This window comes from Lepidochelys kempii, chromosome 13 (assembly GCF_965140285.1).
Source record: "Lepidochelys kempii isolate rLepKem1 chromosome 13, rLepKem1.hap1, whole genome shotgun sequence".
NCBI classification, from domain to species: Eukaryota; Metazoa; Chordata; order Testudines; family Cheloniidae; genus Lepidochelys; species Lepidochelys kempii.
In genome coordinates, this window is record NC_136392.1 from 34,034,791 (window position 1) to 34,040,790 (window position 6,000).

The window sequence follows — 6,000 nt, forward strand, 5'->3', positions numbered from 1 at the left end:
CAGTAATCAGGTCTGATCAGAAATGTTCACATCGAATGGCTTCCTTTTGGAAGCAGCAACTTTGACTAAACTACAATTTTCAATGCGCCAATGTTGATTTTGAGAATGTTTTTCCATTTTAAGTCAAAATGTTGCTTTGAAACCCAGCCCTCTGAGACGTCCCCGACAACTTGTCACAGACAGTCGGACATTTCTGTGATGCGGAGGTGCCCAGGCAGGTACATTACCCCTGTGTCCAACCCTCTCTTCAATAGTTCAGCAAAGGAGGGGTGGTACAGGGTACAAGTGCTTTTTTTTTTTCTGAAAACACCAGCTCCTGAAGTCACACCATCAGGTGTAAATTTTTAGCACCGAGGGTAATTAACCACTGGGACAACTTATCAAGGGTCCTGATGGATTCACCATCCCTGCCAAGTTTTAAATCAAGACCAGGTATTTCCCTGAAAGCTCTGCTTTGGTTCAACCAGGAGTGAATTCAGGGCACTCCCATGACCTGTGTTATACAGGAGATCAGAGGAGATGATCACAGGGGCCACTTCAATTGTGATTGGGCAAGGCCAGATGGCTATAGAAAAGTAGTCCTGTTGGGATCCAGGAGGTGAGTGGGCTTCTGTCTGCCCACTACTAAAGGACCTTCCCCCAGCCTAAGGGGAGGATCCACAGGTCCAGGATTCCAAATAAGTGTGGGGGACAACTAAAGATAAAACAGAAATGAGAGTGAGGTCACAGGGCTAAACAAAGGGAACCTGATGGGGACACCGAGCAGAGAACCTCGGACAGCGCCCACTGCTCCTCAAAGGTGTCAAGGGAGCCAGCGGATGGCACCCAGAGGAACTCTGCCCGGATGCGAGAATGGACTGAGGAGTGGAAATAGGCCCCACAGTCACAGGAGACTCCATTGGCCAACCTCCTCTCCCTGGTTTTGTAGATGACCATTTTGGCCAGGGCCAGGAGGAGGCTGACAAGGAAGTCCCGCGACTTTGTGGGGCCATGGATAGGGAGTGCGTATATGAACAGGTGAGGGGAAAAGTGCAACCAAAAATGTAAGAACAGATCCAAGAGGAGCCAAAATAGGGGATGCAACCTGGTGCAATCCAGGTACACATGCGCCAGGGTCTCCCTCACACTGCAAAAGCGGCAGGTGTCTGGGATAGGGGTAAACTGTGCCAAGTACACGCCCGTGCTCACGGCTCCGTGAAGGAGCCGCCAGCTGATGTCCTTGGCAGGCCTCAGGACCGGAGTGGAGTATAGGCTGGTCCACCGGGGCTCCTCACCCTCCAGAGGTGTCAAGATGTCCCGTCACTTCGTGCCAGGGTGGGAAGCAAGGGTGAGGACATGAAGCGTGTGGAACATGAGCGTGTAAAGATGTTTCCTTGGAGCGGTCTGGAACCAAACTGGCTGCAAGTCGTGCAGCCGGCTCGCGGTAAAGGGGTGGGATGGCCGGGCAGGTCCACGGGACAGGGGCCCAATGAAAAGGTCTGGAGGACCTGGGGTATCAGGTGGGCGGGTCATACCCTCTCACAGGACACAGTAGAGGAAAACCCGAGCAGTGGGTGGTAAACCAGCCCTCACCTCCTAAAGTACACGCCTGGGAGTACGAGGTCTGGAGAGCCCCATGCGCTGAGCAAGTGTCAGGGGATCCAGCCAGTCTCCCTGGTCAGAGTCCAGGAGGTCTGCGTCTCTGGTGACTTCTCCCAGGACCAACCTTTAGCGCACTAAGGGAGACTCTGCCACCTGCACACAGAGCTGGGGGTTGTGTAGCAGTGGCTCCGCAAGGAGATCCACCCCCTCAGCAGCTGTCATGGATCTTGTGGCCAAAATCAATTTCCAGGTCCGTAGGAGGTCCTGGTAGAAGACCGGCAGCCCGGAGAGGTCTTGTGGAAGACCCCCTCGGATGGAGATAAAAGAGCTGCTGGTCATATAGGAGCCCTCGGAAGCGGCGCAGGCAGGCTCCACGCCGGACTACCTGCGCCATAAAGGAGCAGTCTGCAGGGCCTGGACGCGGAAGATGTGGACCTGAGTGCGCAGGCACTTCAGGCCCTGTCCTCCCTCCTCCAAGGGCAGGTGGAGGACCCCTGCAGAGACCCAGTGCAGTCCTGGCCAGAAGAACTTCAGAACCAATGTCCGGATGTTGGCCAGGAAGCCTGGGGCTGGGACCAGGGTGTTGAGACAGTGCCAGAGCATGGACAGGACTAGCTGATTGAGCACCAGTGCCCTCCCTCAGAGGGAGAGGTAGCTCGGAGGGAGAGGCACCGGAGTAGTCCTGTCCATCTCCAGAGCCACTCTGCCACCCTCTCCTCTACACCTTGCCAGTTCTCCAGTGGAGATGGATGCGTGGCAGAAAGGTAAATGCCAAGATAGAGCAGCTGACCCGTGCTCCATTGAATGGTCTGAATCAAGGGTGGGAAGGAGCTCGCCTGCCACCCATCCACGACCACCAGGCCGAGCTCTTGACCCAGTTGACCCGGGCAGAGGAGGCTACGGATTACATGGTCTGGCAAGCCTCCACCCACACCAAGTCACCCGGGTCCTGGACCACAAGGAGCATGTCGTTGGCGTACGCCAACAGGACCAGCTGCAGCTCTGGCTCTCGCAGCACCAACCCCGTCAACCTCCTATGGAAGAGACAGAGGAAGGGCTCGATTGCCAGACCATACAGCTGGCCCGAGAGGGGGCACCCCTGCCGTACTCCCCACCGGAAGCTGACCAGCTGGGTCAGGGTCCTGTTGAGCCTGACTAGACACTCCGCAGAGGCGTACAGCATCTGGAGAAAGCCCACAAACTGCAGTCTGAAGCAGAACACTCACAGAGTGCCCAGGAGATACCCGTGGTCCACCCTGTCGAATGCCTTCTCCTGATCCAAGAACAGAAGGGTGAACGACAGACTATCACTACACCCAAGCTCCAAGAGATCCCAGACCAGATACAGATTGTCAAAGATGGTACAGCCTGGGACGGTGTAGGTCTGGTTGGGGTGGACCACGTCCGCCAGCATGGACCCCAGCCACAGTGAGATCACCTTTGCTACAATTTTGTAGTCTGTGCTGAGGAGCGAGATGGGACACCAATTCCGAAGGTTGCGGGGGTCCCCTTTCTTTGGAAGCAAGGCGAGCACAGCTCGCCTGCACGACAGGGGGAGAACCCCGCTTTCCAAGGACTCGGCCCAGACAGTGACAAGGTCCGGGCTGAGGACGTCCCAGAACACGCAGTAGAACTCCACGGTCAGCCTGTCCATGCCCAGGGATTTATTGGTGGGCATGCGATGGAGGGCTTCCAAGAATTTGGTCAGAATGAGAGGCAGCTCTAGCCAGTCCCGGTCACCCATGCTGACCATCGGGAGTCCATCCCAGAGCACTCTGCAAGCGTCAGGATCGGTCGGCTCCGGGGAGAAAAGGCCCGCATAGAACGCCCTGGCCCTCCCGCACATCTCTGCCAGAATCGTGAGGGGGGTGCCATCCTCTGCCAGGAGGCAGGTCATGTGCTTCTTGGCCCCCTCACTTTTCTCCACGGCGTAGAAGAAGTGGGAGCCGCGATCCATCTCCCGAAGGAGGTGGATGAGGGATCGAACAAAGGCACCCCAGGCCCAATTGTCCTTGAGGGCCCAGAGCTCTTCCCGCTTCTCCCAGCACGCTCCGCAGAGGGAAGGATCCTCGGGGCTGGCGGCCAGATGCCTCTCCAGCTCTAAGGCCTCCCATTCCAACTGCTCCATTTTGCATCCCTCCATCAGCCGGCGCCCCAGGTGTCGTCGCAGCAGAAAAGCTGGGCACGCACCTTCCCCAGGTCCCACCACCTCTGCGCCAAGGGAAAGGCACGCCTCTGCCCTCGTGAAGCCAGCCAGAACTCCAGGAAGGATGCCACAAAGCCCACATCCTCCAACAAGCTGTTATTAAAGTGCCAATAGACCGGCCTTGGCCTCTCTGTGCAGAGAGAGGCCGTCACGGTAGCAAGGTGGTGATCTGAGAACGGGGCTGGCCGGATGCTGGAGCAGTGGGCCCATGAACGGTGACAGCGTGATAAGTAAATGCGGTCCAACCGGGAGTGGCGCAACCGATGGGCCTCCACCCGGACAAAGGTGAACATCGAGATGTCATCCGGGTGGTGGTCATGCCAGACGTCCACCAGGGAGTGATGTTCGACTATCTCCTGGAGGATGTCCACGGCAGCCAGACACTGCTTGGTCCCCGAGCTGTCCCGCTCCTTGAGGGTGGTGTTAAAATCCCCGCCCAGGAGCAGCCACTCGTGAGGATCCAAAGAGCTGAGAAAGGCGGACGCCTGCTGATAGAATCGCAGCTGCTCTGGGCCCGATGTCAGGGCATAAACGTTGATGAGGTTGACCATGAGCGCCTCCATACAGACCCGGAGGTGCAGCAGGTAGCCCGGCACAGCCTCGGCGACCCCCAGCACCTCGGGCCGAAGGTCGTGGGAGAACAGGGTCACCACTCCAGCTGTACAAACTGTGTGGTGACTAAAATAGACCCTGTCCCCCCACTCCAGCTGCCAGCTGTCTTGGGCGGCTAGATTCGTATGGGTCTCCTGCAGGAAAATCAGAGTACCCTGTCCCGAAGGAAGGAGAGCACCTGGCACCTACGGAGACCCATCCTAGAGCCCCAGGTGTTCAATGTTGCGAAGATGATGGGTGCCATGGCGAGGGCAGGGCGGGATCCTCACTGGCAGGAACACACATGGCCCCCGTTGGGCCCCGCAGCAAACTGTGACCTACCCCGTAAGTGATCAAAGAGTCACGGAAGCCATGGGCCCACTGGTAGGCCAAAGCGGCCTGCCTCCCAGTCCCTTTACCCTCCCACAAGAGGGACCTCACAGCCTGGAGGGTTTAATGAAAATCCCCCCATCGCTGGAGAGCGAGCTGCACCTTGTTGCAGGACCCACGGACATCTTCGACAAACTCCCGCAGCTCCTCTCGCAGCGCATGGGATCAGGAAGGACCCCTCGAGCACCTCTCCGTCACGCGCCGCCAGCGGCGGTTGAAGCTGCACCTGCCCGTGGAACAAGAGGATGTGACAGAGGGTAGGGTCTTTGCAGCCTAGCAGGAGAGGGCTGATAATGGAGATGGGTTTCCCCAGGGTAGAGAGGCAAGGTAACAGGATGGCATTAGTGAGGAATGGAGGGACAGAGGTCAGGACCTCCAGCTGCTCAGGCCCAGCTCCTCCAGCGGCTCCAGGGGGACGAACATGCCCCCCACTGTCAGGCCCTTCTCCACCACCTCCTGGGAGGCAGCCTCTGATGCCAGGAAGAAGACATCCTTCTCGTACATTTTGGAGGCCGCCACGATGGCGGTGGGCCCCACCACCCTCACTAATACCTGCACGTAGGTCTCCACGTGGGGCATGGCAGGCACTGGGAAGCAACGGACGCCGTGCTTCCTGGTCAAGGTGGGGAAGGGACCCCGGCTGCCAGAGATGGAAGGGGAGGTGGTGGCCAGAGGAGATGACTTAGCAGCGGGTGGGGGAGCCGCTCTACCTGGGCGTATGCCCTGGGGGCCGGGAGAGGGGCACCCACAGAGCTGGTGGAGGGAGCAACAGGGAGGGATGCCTCAGCTAGTAGCAGGGCCGCGGCAGAGGGGGCAGCTCCTACCATGAAGGGCCTTGCCTTTTTGGCGGGGCCTTTACCCTTCTTTTTTCCCTGGCCTTTCCCACCGGCTGGGCCCCACCCCACACAAACCGAGTCGGAGGGGGCGAGGGACATGGCAGCAGTGGAGTTCACCTCGTTGCCCGCCGTTGCCAGTGCCCAAGTGGGGGTGGTAGCAGGTGGTTTGGCAGCGGCAGTCGAGGTGGGAGCCACAGGCGACGATGGGGGGGCAGGTGAGGAGGGGCAGTGGGGACTGCCTGAGGGTTCCCCCCTCCTTGTCCCCCACCATAACGAGCGCGGATGGAGGACAAACACCAGAGGGGTGGTAGGGAGGGAGAAACAGGGCGACCTCTCCTCCCTGCTAGGCTGCAGGCAGGGGAGGAGGGCGCTGGGAGGGGAGGGCTGGATGGGGGG